At 35.3% G+C, this 16,085-nt stretch overlaps 1 long non-coding RNA gene across 3 annotated transcripts in view; it reads left to right on the plus strand.

Moving 5' to 3' along the window:
• The first annotated feature begins 7,970 nt into the window (after positions 1 to 7,970).
• The window catches only part of LOC135972032 (uncharacterized), a 33,100-nt gene continuing 24,985 nt past the window's right edge, over positions 7,971 to 16,085 (plus strand). For 2 of the 3 annotated variants that reach the window (XR_012416334.1, XR_012416336.1), the window contains exons 1-2: positions 7,971 to 8,035; positions 10,304 to 10,502. This is a non-coding gene — a long non-coding RNA (uncharacterized lncRNA). The remainder of the gene's footprint in view (positions 8,036 to 10,303; positions 10,503 to 16,085) is intronic. The other variant, XR_012416335.1, reaches the window with a different exon arrangement.

A 16,085-nucleotide genomic window follows, 5' to 3' on the forward strand; every position in this document is an offset into this window, starting at 1 on the left:
ATGCCTTGTGGCTGATAAACATTAATTACTCAGCAAGTATTAGTTGAGTGTAGTAGTAGTAAAGAAATTAGTAGGTAGAAAATGGAGACAATAGCAAAATATAAGTCACAACTTTGAGGAACATGATTGAGCACAGAAAGAGGCAATACTCTGTGTCCAGAATGATTTAAGTCCTCTTGATGTAAGCATTTTTGAGCATGGTGGTAACAGAGGAAGTGACCACATATAAACGTCAGAAGCTGAAAATGGAGTGGGGATACAAAGATGAAAATGCATGGAGAGGATGAAGTGAAAGAGTTGGAAGAATGAAGGGAGATAATTGAGGCTGTTATTATTCTGCATTTGTTATTTGCTAAGCTACCCAAAAAACATTTAAGAAAATTGGGCAACCATGATTCTACATTCCCTAAATACTATAAGATATCTTAAAAATATGACAATAGACTAATGATAATCATCATAACTATACTGGTCAGAGGAAAATTCGTGACACCACCACCCCCACCATCCCTGCACACCTGCACACACCTGCACATAAACCCATACTGGTAAACTAGCGTTGGTAGTGGTCCAATAAGATGTGTTAAAATACAACTTCAACCATGCAGGCCAAAGACACAGGGCAGACTTTGAGCCACGAAGTCTGAGCTTGCACAAAAATAAGAGCTTGCTTTTTCAACACAGAGGGAATATACAGGTCAATAGCTGAAACGCCTTGTTAGCATCTGAGTAACTGATATGTCCTGCATTTAAAAATGGACCCCAGAACCGATTATAGGTAAATTTCCAGCTTACTGTTTTGACTGAAGTCAGAAAGCCCCCAAATCTTGGTCTTGAAATCACATCTGAGTGAGGAATAAACTCTAACAGTTTGAGGACACACAATAACTTGATTCTGGATCACAGCCTGCACCAAGAACTCACTTTGCTAGCGAACAGATCTTATCGTCTCTTTATGTATCTCACAATGAGAAAATGGCAGTGTTAGTTGCAGTAGTAGCATCTTCTCCCCTGTAATGGCATTCATGTAGAAGCACTATAGGACTATAGGGTACGTAAGTGAATTTTTAAGTGGTAGAAAAATGTCTCCAATAACAAAAGCCATCCCAAAATAAAGATTAATGACTTAGCAAAATAAGGTCAAGAGCTACTTTAGAAAAAGTTAGTCTTATATTGTTAGACAGGAGTTTCCAGTCTCTTTTAGCATATGTATAAGCTAAAAGATCTTTGACATTCATATATATGTGTGTGTAGATATAGATATAGATATCTGTATATCTATATATGTATACATACTTATGTGTGCATGTATGTGTGTGTGTATATGTGTGTGTGTGTATGTATATATATGTATATAATCAGACTGATCCTAATTAGCATTGCTTTCAGAGATTAATAAAGAAGTATGAAAATAACATAGTTTAGCAATTCCACGGTCACCTCTGAATGCTTGGGAATTATTTATTTATATGTCATTTACACTTACTTGAAATCCTTCTTGAAGATAGCATATTACTTTTTTTCTTAAACCCCCTATTTGATTCTCTGAAGATCTTGAAATGCCTGGATTTTTCATTATGAGTTAGTACTATTGCAGTTATGGAGCCTTTTCAACAACCTAACTTCATGTGATTGTTACAGACAGCAAAGAAGCTTGTACTATAATGCTGTGAGTAGAATTTACATAATTTTTCTTGCCTTTAATCTACATGAATTATTCAAGAATAGATGTGTTAACTAAATTGATTGATTAAGCAGTATACTTTGAAAGGTTCTGTATTAGTTCTGTTTTCATGCTGCTGATAAAGACATACCCAAGACTGGGTAATTTATACAGGAAAAGGGGTTTATTGGACTTACAGTTCCATGTGGCTGGGGAAGCCAAAGCCTCACAATCATGGCAGAAGGCAACGAGGAGCAGCTCATATCTTACGTGGATGACAGCAGGCAAAGAGAGAGCTTGTGCAGGGAAACTCTGCCTTATAAAGCCATCAGATCTCGTGACACTTATTCACTATCATTGGGAACAGCACGAGAAAAACCTGCCCCCATAATTTAATCATCTCCCACCAGGTCCCTCCCACAACATGTGGGAATTCAAGATGAGATTTGGGTGGGGACACAGCCAAACCATATCAGATGTCTTTTAAAATCAGATTAACACAACCATTGAAGTAGCAAGGTTTCTTTTCTCTCTCTCCCTCTTCCTCTTTCTTTCTTTTATTTTCTTTCTTTCCTTCCTTCCTCCTCTTTCTTTCTCTTTCTTTCTTTTCTTTCTTTCTTTCTTTCTTTCCTTTCTTTCTTCCTTTCTTTCTCTCCCTCCCTCTCTCTCTTCCTTTCTTTCTCTCCCTCTCTCTCCCTTCCTTCCTTCCTTCTTTCCTTCTTGACTTCCTTCCTTTCCCTCTCTTTCCTTCTTTTTCTTTCCTTCTCTCCTTCCTTCCTTTTTTTCCCTCTCTCCCTTGCTCACTCTTTCTTTTTCTTTCCGTTTCTTTACTTCCTGTTATTGTATTCAGAAAGTAGCAGCCTGGGGAAGTACCAGTGGTGAGGCAAAAGACAGTCATAGAAGATACTGAATGCATCACATAGCTTTCAGCTTGGAAGAGCTATATTAACCAATTTTATAAAAGGAAAACTCATTTGCCAAAAATCAAGAAAATTTCGTGGCTTTGTTCTGTGTTCTGCCATTTGAATAGAAATGAGATCAAGGAAAATATTCTTGCTTGTACTGGAAAACTTACAAAGATAGTAACAGTCTAGTCTTCCATCGACATTTTGAGTAAGGGTTACAAGACACATAACTCTTCTGATCACAGAGCTTTCCCAAGTACTGTGTGAAAGAGAAAACAGCCAAAATGTTCATGTGGCTTTAAAATATTAATTCGAACTTTGATATTACTGGGACATGTTAATGTTTTGCAAATGAAAATGGTAGACACAAGAAATGTTAAGTAATTTGCTTCAAGCCTCAATACTATTTTATCACTAGAAGTACAGTCTTTGTACTCATTAACTTAAAAATTATCTTTTGTGAAATTTGCATTTTATGATTTTCAGAATCATTGTGAGTTCCTTTATCCTATGAATTTTTCATTCTTGATTTTTTAAATGCATACTTCAGTGAGCAGGAGAATAATTTCTAATACTAGTCTTGAGAATCATATTTAGGGGGTATATTTTCTAAACATTTACATAATTTTATTATATATTTTACTTGAATAGCTGTGTATATATTTCTTTTAGCTTCTGTCTTTCAAAATTCTGCAGATACAACTTTATAAATTTATGACCCTTAATCATTCTGAATGTGATTCCTTTGTAGGCTTTTTGTTTTTACTAATTGAATGCTTGAAAGATTTTTTTTTTCTTTTTCCTTAAAATTCAAAAATTTATCTAGGTCACAGACTGGCATTGTTACCATTGTGTTAGTTTTTTATAGTGAGTTTTTAAATATTCACATGAAAGCTTTTCATCAGCTCCAAAAAAAAATGTGTTTTGAGTGTATTTTTGAATGATATTTCTCATCCAATTGTCCTAGTGATGTATCATTACATTTCTACTTATTTAATCACTGCTTTTATTTACATTCTAAAGGAGTTTTCTTCTAAGTTTTTCTTTACTTCTTTGATACCTTGTTCTTTCCTCTTACTTATGTCTTTTACTGTTGTGGATGGATAAACTTTATAAATCTGTTACTCCATACTAATCTCCATTTCATTCTTTTTAAAAAATTCTTCCTAGATAGATTGTCTAATTTCAGCTTCTTGTTATCTCTTTATAATTTCTTGAATTTACTGTGATAACATTCAATTGCAATAATATTCAGTAAGTCAACCATATATTTTCTCTAGTTTTCATCATTTTCTTTTAGCCAATAGCTCTCAGATGCATGCTCTTCAGAGAGACATTCTTTGGTGGAAATATCTGGACAATGTTTGTTATCTACTTTTATTTACTATCATTTCAAAGACCTAGCATAGGTGTATTTTCCACGTACTCATCTTTGAATGGCATGAGACTTGTTCAGCATTTGGCAGTGTGCGGGTTGGTGGAGTACCTTTAGCTCATCTTATTGTGTGTGTGAACATGGGAAGCTTCCATCCTCAGCCTCCATCTCCCAAGGCAAGACTATTTATGTCTAATAGTCTTCCATTCATGTTAGCTGCCTGGTGCATCTTCTCCAGCTTGAATTTTTCAGTTCTCTGACTTACCTTTGATAGATAGATATAGGTGTTCACCATCCAGTGTGAATCACTCCTGGTGTTCTTATCACCAGCTTTAATTATAATGCCTTCCTTAGTCCCTAAGCATCATAGGAAAGTGTGCCTATATTCATCCCTATCTACTTTTTAACCCATGTTGCATGTTGACAGCTGTAATTAAAAAAAGTAAAAAAAATCGGTCATTTACAATAGTATGATGTCAGTATATTTATTTTATATTTGGCTTATATGACAATGCCATGCTATTTATCTTGTTGCTCACATTGTCCTAACTTTGTCCATTGGAAGTTCTTTTATTTACATTTTAACTTTTGTGGGTACATAGTACATATATATGTATATATTTGTGTAGTATATGAAATATTTGAGTATCCATATCCTCAAGCATTTATCCTTTGTGTTACAAACAATACAATTCTACTCTTTAGTTATTTTTTAAAGCACCATTAAATTATTATTGACTATAATCCTCTCATCATGCTGTGAAATACTAGGTCTCTTTCACTCTTTCTGTGGTTTGTTTTTTGTTTTTTTCCCATTAACAATCCCCACCTCCCTCTTCACGGCCCCCGGCAACTACACTTCCCAGCCTCTGATAGCCATCCTTCTGCTCTGTCTCTCTATGAGGTCAATTGTTTTGATTTTTAGATCCAACAAATAAGTGAAAGCACACTATGTTTGTGTTTCTGTGCCTGCTTCTTTCACTAACATAATGACCTCCAGTTCCATCTATGTTGCTGCTTCCTGTGTCCCTCTGATATATATACAGTCGTGTGTGTGTGTGTGTGTATTTTCTTTCTAAGCACTTTCCTACTGTCTGACACTACCAGTTTCCTGAGGTTTACCTTGTGTATTTTCTTCCCTAACCCTAGAATCAGCTATTTTTCCAAGAAACCGGGGTTCCTTTTATTAGAGAAAAATATTTAAGATGCAAAATCTGAAGGCTGGGAATATCTTTCATTAAAAAGAATTCATTCTAATGAACTGAACTGATGCTTATTTTCAGAATATCTGAAATTCAAGTTGATTCATGCTAATAATTTGTTTTGCTTTCCTGCTAAACTAATTAATACTGTGAATTCACAGAGCAAAAACAATGAGAGTTATGGCTTTTGGTTTAATGTTTTCCAGCAGGATTTAATATTTTACTATCCTGTCTAATTCAATTTTTAGCTTCTCCAATTGTGAGAAGTTATGTAAACAAAATAACAAATTTAAAATATTTACACAAACTGAAATTAAAGTCTACATTTTTACTTTAAAAACATAAATCAATGATGATATATTTTTATTTGTAAAATGTATATATCTAAAAACACTATCTTTCTTTGTTTTTGAGACAGAAGTTTTGCACTGTTAGGAGAAAGGCTTATTAGCTTATCTTTGTGTGTTTTTTCTTTTCTTGTTGTGTTTTTTTGGGGGGGTTTTTTGTATTTATAGCCTCACAATTCTATCACAAAAAAAAAAAAAAACATACAGCACTGTTGATATTTCTTATAAAACCTGTAACAAAAGAAGTAATGAAATTAGACAATAAACCATAGGCTCTGGAGAGGGGAATTAAAGTGGAATTAGTACAGATACAAAATTATTTTCACATGAACTTTAAAAATATATGTGGAGGCCGGGTGCAGTGGCTCACGCCTATAATCCCAGCACTTTGGGAGGCCGAGGCAGGTGGATCACAAGGTCAGGAGATCGAGACCATCTTGGCTAACATGGTGAAACCCCGTCACTACTAAAAATACAAAAAATTAGCCTGGCGTGGTGGCGGGTGCCTGTAGTCCCAGCTACTCGGGAGGCTGAGGCAGGAGAATGGCGTGAACTCGAGAGGCAGAGCTTGCAGTGAGCCGAGATTGTGTCACTGCACTCCAGCCTGGGAGAGAGAGTGAGACCCTGTCTCAAAAATAAAATCAAATAAAGTAATATATATTTGGAATGAAATTATAAGGAAAACCATATTATTTGGAATTTAGATATATGAATTCAATTCTGAATTCACAGGTGGTGTAACCTGGGGCCAATGACTTACCAAATCTGACTTACAGTTTCTTATCAAAAACTGAAGAGGATTTCCTACTCAGCTTACCTGCTAGGATTCTTGTGAGATCAAATAACATAATTAAAGCACATGAAGGCTATTTTTAAACTGCAAAATGTTATGCAAATGTAAATGTACGACTTTTGTTAGACTTAATGAATATGCATCATGACATTGTTAATAGGAACTGGAATTCTTAGACTGAAAGGAAAAACGTAGATAATGAAGTTATTTTAAAGGCATGTCCATGAAACTTACAGCTCATTTTTTTAAGCTCTAATGACTAACACAGTACAGCAACAGTCCGAGTCAGTAAATGCTTGAATAAAAGCAAAAACATCAAAAATATTATTTTTTAAAAATTTCTGTTCCTACTGACAGTGGCCTCATTCAGAATGGCCTACTTTGATGGCCTTTGAGCCAAACAACTTCTCTTTGTATTCTAACCAATCTGCCTCAATAGTATTGTGTGTTATCTTTCTAAAACCCTTTCATTGATCTGCAATACTCAATGTCTCCTCATTGCTATAGAAAAATTCTACATTTTTCAATACAATATTAAAACATCTAACTTTCCTTTCCATGTCTATTTCCACTACTCTATCATACAAGAGTTATGTCTCAGCTAAAACTGGTTACTACTTTTTAAGTGAACATATACTGCTTTTTTTTCTGCTTAAGAATGATAAATAGTAGTTATTATGAGAAAGCAGCAAGTGTGTGTTTACCTCTTACAAAATAGCATTGCATTGGCAGCTCTACATAAAAGAAAATGAAAAAAGTTTGAGTACATATTTTCAAATTACACAATAGTGTTCAAGAGATGAGAATTACCCAAGAAAAGACATTGGGCTATTATAGATAAATTACTGGTTTAGATTATTAGTTTATTGGGAATTTTAAAAATCAAGGTTGCTAGTATTGAAAGGCAGTCCTAGAGGGTAAACAGGACTTGAGTTAGATCTTGATTTACAACAGGGCATATCTGTGTATTCTCTGCATACAAGTGAACATTCTGATTCAGAACAAAAAATGAAAAATATCTAATGGGCAAAATGATTGTGGTAATGAATGTCCCACACTTTTTCATTTATTTGTGAATTCAACAAATACTTACCGATCACTACGTACTAGTTACTTTTCAACCCACTAGGCATAAAGCAGGAAAGAAAACAAGCCCTTGCTCTCAAAGAACTTTCATTTTTGTGGCAGCAGGCTGATCAAAACAGAGAAACAAAAAGACTTGATAGGTAGCAGACAATGCTAGGAAGAAAAATAAAGCTGAGGATGGTGCTGGGAAGTGATGGAAGCAGGATGGTAGCTGTTTTCTACAGGGAAGTCAGGGAAGACCTCCCTGGTGAGTGCATGTCTGAGAAAGACCTGTGCACTTGGGGAGACTGACTCATGTGCCTACCTGGAAGAGGGCCAATCTAGAGGACAGGAAATGCCAACACCCTGGGACAAGAGCATGCTTGAAATGTTCTGGAACAGTTACGGGGCTTCACAGCGATACAGAGAGGGTATGTGAGGGAAAACAGAGTTAGAAGGTGTGGTTAGAGAAGTAGCAGTAAATATGATCATGGAGGGCCTTCAGGCCAGCAGATGGACTTTGGATGCTATTCTGGGAAAGACAGGATGTTGGAATTGGCTGTGAGCAGACAGGTAACATGATCAGACCTGGGTTTAAACTAATCACGCTGACTGTTGCTGAGAATAGACTTTGGGAGGCTCAAGGAGGAAAGAACAGTGAGGAGGAAAGAGTAATAATAAACAGGTAAGAGAAACCGGGGCTGGCTTAGGGCCGAAGCGGCAGTGATAGTGAGACGGGCCCTTTACTGATGTCCTGCTGCTTTTGCCATAAAGCAAAACTTCACTTGGCCCAAAGGCTTTTACTGTGTGATACCACACAGTATCACACAGTATCACACAGTGTGTCTGTGTCTCCAACCACATTTTGCTCCTCCTCTCTTGTTCCTGTTACTCTCCACGCTAATTTGTTCTGTGCAGTCTTTCAGCATAGGATCTTTGTAGGGGTTATTTCTTCTGGTATAAATATTCTGCCTGTCCTTATTCACCTAATTAAATCAGTGTCATCTTTTACATTTTAGTTTTCCAGGGAAGCTCTCTCCAATGTACCCAGTGTGTCCAATTCTCTGAATACAGCTTCTCATATGTTGTATTTATACTTCAGAGCAGTGCCCACCGTTGACATTTTGCATGTATTTACATCACTCTTTGCTTATTATTACTCTGTCTAGTCAGACTATGAGAGTGATGATGGAAGGAACGAAATGGTTTTCTCTGTTCACCATTAACTACCTCAATGCCTACTATAGTGCCTGTATTTGTTGAGAAAGAAGGAATGAACATCCAGCAGGTAGTAGAATGGATCTCATGCATTCAGACTTATATTTGGCAGGAGCATACATGGATTGGTGTGTTTTTGTTTTGAAACTGAAGGGCTTTAGTTTCTTCATCTATAAAATTCAGAAGTTTGGAATTGCTGGGGTAATAGAGTGTCAGTTTTCCTCATCCTCTAAAATTTCAGATCAAGAGTAACATTACAGACAACACTAATGTCTCTTTTTGATTATGGTGTGATATTTATGTCATTACAATTACTTTTTGTTTTTGGATTGAGGAGAATGAGGAGTCTGAAAAATATAAGTATGCGACTGGGTGCGGTGGCTCATGCCTGTCATCCCAGAGCTTTGGGAGGCCCAGCACTTGAACCCAAGTTTTGAGACCGGCCTGGGAAACGTGATGAAACCTTGCCTCTATATAAAAATATGAAAAATCAAATGGGTATGGTGGCATGTGCCTGTAGTCCCAGCTACTCTGGAGGCTGAGGTGGAAGGATCACTTGAGCCTGGGAGTTCGGGGTTGCAGTGAGCCAAGATTGCACCACTGCACTGAAGCTTGTGTGACAAAATGAGACCCTGTCTCAAAAACAAAACAAACCAAAACAAAATAAAATAAATATGTACTATAGAAGTAGAATAGACTACCAATGAAAATGGGCATGAATGAGGTAGAGCAAATTAAGACAAGAAAGCTTGAGAGGAAAGTTTCAGTGGCTCTGTGTAGTGGCAGAGGGGACCGGAGTCTCCATGTGGTGAAGTAAGAGGTGGGTGCTCAGGAATCAGGATTCTGGGGCCTGAAAACAGTGGACAGAGCCTAGAGAATACTCATGAGTCAAACAGGTTTCTCAATTGTTATCCCAAATCAGAGACGAGACTAGCCCTTTATGGTTCATTTGGCACCCAGGAGAGTGGTCAGTTCAGAAGCTTAACACTCGCCTATTTCAAGAACCAAGGAACATGTCCATCCAGTCACTGAGCACAAAGACATCAGCCTCTAAATATTTGAAGGTAAAAACCAGGACAGGAAAATATACACTTAAAATATACACTTAATTGGTGTTTATCCAATTAAGAAGCTTGAACCTGCTTGTTGTGTTTATGTATGTTTGAGAAGAATGGTGGTAACACTGAAAATGGGAGCAAATTAGGATTAATTTTCACAGGTTCCAGTGCAATGAGGACAGTAAGAAGAAAAGTGCTTGAGATTACACCCATGTTTCGTTTAGAAACTATAACTTCTAAATCCTTTAAAAAAACATAATGTAATTATACTCTGACATATTAAGTCATGTTATGGATTGACTTGTGCTCCCTCAAAATTCACTGGTTGGAACCCTAACCCTCAATGTCACTGCATTTGGAGATAGAGTCTTAAAGGACATAATTGAAATTAAATGAGGCCATCTGGGTGAAGTCCTAATTCAATAGGACTGGTGTCCTTATAAGAAGAGGAAGAGACACCAGAGATAGATGCATACAGAAGAAAGACCATGTGAGGACAGGGTGGGAAGCCGCCCAGGAGAGAGGCCTCACTGGATGTTTCTGACACCTTGATCTTGGATTTCTAGTCTCCAGAACTGTGAGAAAATAAATTGCTGTTGTTTAAGCCACATTATTTTGTTATGGAAGCCCAAGTTGACTAACACAGGTAAAAACAAAATGTTTCTTCTCTCATACAGCTTTATGGGATTCACATCTCTTCAATATCCATTTCTCTCAATACCACCAGAAGAACTCATGGGAAACATCTTTAATTCAACAATGTGTTCTCTCACTTTGAGAAATAATGAATGAAAATGTGTCAGGAAAGATATTCCAGGAAATGGGAGCAAGATAATTAAGGATACATCCATGTGTCTCATGTGTCATGCTTGAGACGTAAGTTGTGCATAGATTATGGGGATACAATATACATGGATGCGATGTTAAAATGTAATAGTTTTGTGAGCCATACCAGAGGTTGGCCTGGGAATTGGAAAATATGAATACTTCTGCATGGTAGCAAACAGTCTATTTAAATGAAAGCATACAAAACAAAACAAACATTTATTGAGATGATTGGATAACAGTTTTTATGAATGAGATCACGGTCTTAGCTCGATGCTGTGGTTAGTAGGACCAGGTTACAAATAAGCCCTTCCACTCACTTTGTTTGAATTGGGATTCATTTCCCAATTTGCTCCAATACCTGGGCTTCCTAACTAGTCACTGTTGGAAATTCTGCAGCATAACCCTAGAAACAACATCAGTGACATTATTTATATCCCAGAGAGAAAGAGTCTTTAAATAATGCACACAATCCTTTGACCTGCCCTCCATTTCCTTTTTTCTCTCTTTTTAAAACCATTATATTATTTCAGCTCTACCAAATTTCCTGGGAAATGAAAAGTCAATGAAGTTTTTCATCTGACCGGATAACATTTTGAACCATTAGGCAACAAACTGAAGTTGGTTTCCAAGTGTTCACTATTTCTCGTTGTCATTAATACTTTTCTATTGATAATAATAGCATTTGTCACATGAAACTTAATATTATTCAGTACAATAAGGCAGAATAAAGGAAGGAAATTACTTTAGCTAGGGGGCCAAAAGGGCTTCCTGTGTTTCTTTGTAACCCAGAATAAACCACATGGCACCTATATTATTGAATCTAGAAAGACATGTTTTCTTTGATTATGTTCCCTGTATCGTTTCAGAGCGTCACTTGTCATGAGACTAAGATTTGGACACAGGACATTTTAGAATCTTAAAGGACAGGAAAAGATGAAGCAAAACCTATGAATTCAACTGGAGATTAACTAGTATAACAAACAGGAGGTGAAAAAAACAAAACAAACAAACAGAAAACACCTATAAGGTAGTGACCAACGACACACGGATTAGAGTAGCTTCAGTCTATAATGGGTGCATTATAACTGAGTAGTAGAATATGCAGGGCAGGGACTTCCTTTGAATTTAGTAACATTCATCTTCCATAAAATTCCTCTGCTTTGCAACATGTAACAGGTAGGTTGATCTCTCCTCTCTAGAGAGTTCTAGAAAGTAGTTCAGGTTCTAGCAAAAAGACAGGTTCCTCTTCCAGCATGGAACTAAGAGGGTATTCAGGAGACACAGGCAGAAACTTAGTAGAAAGCACTAGACAAATACAGCTGGATTGAGAAGAGTCTAGCATCCTGTTAGATGCATAGACCCCCAGGTCCTAAATTTAAATCCGCAAGACACATTTTCAGTATCTTCTGACGGTAAGTTTCAGTGTCTCTAAAATGTTGACAACCAGCTGCAGTGTCTCTAAAATGTTGACAGCTGCAAGAATCCCATTTAAAACCTGTTAATGTAAGAAGTCTCTTTCAGTAATTCTAGAATTAACGTGAGATTCTTCATTTCAAATAGGTTCCCTGGTGATGATGAATCCACAGCATACACCTTGAGAAGCAAGGTTTTAGAGGTTATTATGTTTTCAATCTTTTTACAAAACTTCAATTTAATTGTACTTGTTTTTTACTAAATTGATCATCAGAAACATGTAAAGACTGCTCAAATGAAAATGTGCACACTTCATCTCAGGTGAATCAAATTCAGTAGGTCTGAAGTGGAACCTAAGTATCTGGTTGGTTGGTGCTGAATTTTAAGTTTTCCAAAGATTATGAAGTGCGGTTTAGCACTACATTCCAGGGCACGAAATGAACCTGAGGCAGCAGGCTGAGGATTTTCTTATTATTATCTGCCATCAGTCGCTGTGTATGGCTAGAGAATGAAGTGATTACAATGTTCACTTTTTAACATTTTAATGTTATTTCATTTATTGCTCTACTCTCAACAATCGATAGAACTACTAGACATAAAATCAGCAGAAACTAGAATTGAAACAGATTCTCGTTTACATATATAGACTATTCCACCCAACAATACAGATGCTCAACTTACCATGATGGGGTCATGTTCCCAATATCTTAAATTTATGATGGGTTTATCAGGACATAACCCCATCATAAGTTGAGAAGTGCACATTGTTTTCCAACCATCATAAAGTCAAAAAAATTATAACTCAAAACAGGTCAGAACTGTCTCTGTGTGTGTGTGTGTATATACATATACATGTATTACATATATATATATGTATTACTCTACCCAATTATTTCCCATCCACATAAATATATATATATGTGTGTGTGTGTGTGTGTGTGTATATGTGTGTGTGTGAATACATATATATATGTGTGTGTGCATATGTGTGTGTGTGAATACACCAAAGGACAAAATTATGGCAAAAATTTAAAGATATAAATTGGCTTTATTTGTGATTCTAGAATCAGGCAACATTTTATTCCAAAAAAGAGAATAAATATTCCAATGAGCCAAGCAAAAGAGTTTGTTTTCATAGACAGAGAAGGGCTGAAGAAAGTAGAAATAAGGAATAAAAAAGGGATTGGTAACCTCGAAGTTGCTTTCCTTATTAAGTGAAAGTAGGGAAACTGAACAATACAGAAATAACTGATTGGTTAACGCTGGTTTTTTTCAGATTACCTTTTTTTTTGTAAAGATTACACCAGAGGGAACTTAATTAAGATCCCAATTGAAACTGGCCTATTTGGGAAATAATACTCTTATCTCTCTCTTCTGATTTCTCCAAAGATCAGATAATAACTCAAATTCTGTTTGGAATCTCAGCATGAGTGACGCCATAATTATTTTATATATAAATTATTATAAGTTATGTTATATTTTATAGAATATACAAAGTATTATTTTATATTTTATAAATATAAAATATATAGTAAAATAATTATAAACTAAAAATTTTTAAAGATTTATAAATTATTATTTTATGTAGTTGATATAATATATAATAGTAAACTGTAAAAATAATACATAATATAAAATAATATATATCATTATTGTATATATTTTATGTAAATTATAATATATAATTATTTATTATATAATACATAACATAATACTTTTATATAGCAATGTATATATTTTAATAAATTCTATCTAATAATATACACATATAGTGCCCATGAGAAAATTCAACAAGGTAACTGTATTAGTCTGTTCTCATGCTGCTAATGAAAACATACCTGAGACTGGGTAATTTATAAAGGAAAAACGTTTAATTCACTCACAGTTCAGCATGGCTGGGGAGGCCTTAGGAAACTTACAATTATGGCAGAAGGGGAAGCAAACACATCCTTCTTCACATGGTGGCTGCGAGAAGAAGTTGCAAGCAAAAGGGGGAAAAGCAAACCATATCAGTAACTCACATAATGGACCATAAGAGGAACCTCAATTTTTTAAAATTGAAATCATAGATAGTATTTTATCTGACTCTAACAAAATAGAACTAAAGACTAATATTAGAAAGACAAGAGAGCTATCTCTAGAAATTTGAAAATTACATAATATACTTCTAAATTATTTATGTCAATAGTAAATCTAAAGAAAGTTAAAAAATATATTTTACTAAGTAAAAATGTAATCTAGATAAATAAGTAGAAGCCGCAAAAGCACTGTCGAGATAGAAATTTATGATACTAAATGCTGACATTAAGAAAAAGGAAATGTTTTGAATCAATTATTTGAGTTTGTATCTCAAATAGCAAAATATATCCAACACAAGCAGAAGAAAGGACATTGTAGACAAACACAGGATTCAGTGAAACTGAGGATAGAAAAACAATAGGGAAAAAGCAATTGAGAAAAATCAATGTAGCAAAAAACTTATTCTGCATATTCAACAAAATTGATTAAAACCCCAGCAAGGCTGACAAAGATAAAAAGATGAAAAAAGTCACCAATATCAGGAGTGAAACAAGGGGTATTACTACTAACCCTGAAGCCATTACAAAATAATAAAGGAACACAGTAAGAAACTCTGTGCTCATAAATTTGATAATTTAGAAGAAATGGATCAATTCCTCAAAACCCACAAACTAACAATATTCAAACAAAATGAAAGAGACAAGCTGAATACTCCTATAATTACTAAATAAATTAAATTTATAATTTAAAATCTCCTGAAAATAAATTCCAGGCCCAGAGTGTTTTACTGAGGGAAACTATCAAGTAATTAAAGAAGAACTAACACCAACTTTACACAATCTCTTCCATAAAACAGAACAGGAAGGAACACTTACCAACTCATTCAAAAAAAGAAGCAAAATAAAAAAGGAAAAAAGGAAAAAGGGAAGACAGAAAAAGTGAAAAAGTGCAAACAAATATATTTCTTTAACTTAGACATAATAATCCTCATCAAAATATTGGTGATTAAATCCAGAAATGAATAAAAATAACCATTCACAAAAACCAAGTGGAATTTGTTCCAGGTATACAATATTGTCTCAATATTCTAAAATCAACTAGTATAGTCTACCATATTAGCAGACTAAAGATGACAAATTGTATGAATGCATCAAATACTACAGAAAAAAACATATTAAAAAATATAATATGTATCTGATATGGTTTGGCTGTGTCCCCACCCAAATCTCATCTTGAATTGTAGTTCCCATAATTTCTACATGTCCTACCAGTGGGAGGTAATTGAATCCTCAGGGTGGATGTTTCCCATGCTGTTCTTGTGATAGTGAATAAGTCTCAGGAGATCTGATGGTTTTATAAAGGGCAGTTCCCCTGCAGATGCCCCCTTCCTGATGCCATGTAAGATGTGTCTTGCTTCCCCTTTACCTTCCACCATGATTGTGAGGCCTCCCCAGTCATGTGGAACTATAAGTCCATTAAACCTCCTTTTATAAGTTACCCAGTCTTGGGTATGTCTTTATTAGAAGCATAAGAACAGACTAATACAGTATCAATTACAAACCTCTCAGAAAACTAAAAATTGATGACAACTTTCTCAACTATATAAACAGCATCTACGAAAAAAAAAAAAGAACCCTATAGATTATGTTACACTTAACAGTGAATAACTGAATGTTTATGATATAACGTTGGAAATAAGGGAAGCGTATTAGTTTTCTACCACTGCTAAAGTGAAGTGCCACAAATTTTGTGGCTTAGAACAATATATATTATCTTACTCTTTTGGTGTTCCAAAATATGATATCAGTTTCACTGTGCTAAAATGAAGGGGTTAGCAGCAGTAATTTATTCTGCAGACTCCAGAAAATAATCTGTTCTATGCTTCTTCCAACTTCTAGAGGTCACAGGAATCTCTTGGCTCAGACTTTTCCTACATCTTCATAGCCAGCAATGCTTAGCTAAGTCTTTCTCACACTGGATCACCCTGACATTCCTTTTCTATAGTAAAATCTCTCCCTGTCTTGCTGTTGTAAAGACATTTATGATTACCTTAGGCATGCAGAATAATCTAGAATAATCTCTCCATCTCAACATCCTCAAATTAATCACATGTGAAAATGTCTTTGTACCATGTAAGGTGACATATTCACAGGTTCCAGTAGTTAGATGCTGTTATCTTCAGGAGGGTGGGAGGGAGTA

The sequence above is a fragment of the Macaca fascicularis genome, chromosome 7 (genome assembly GCF_037993035.2).
Source record: "Macaca fascicularis isolate 582-1 chromosome 7, T2T-MFA8v1.1".
In the NCBI taxonomy this organism is placed as follows: Eukaryota; Metazoa; Chordata; class Mammalia; order Primates; family Cercopithecidae; genus Macaca; species Macaca fascicularis.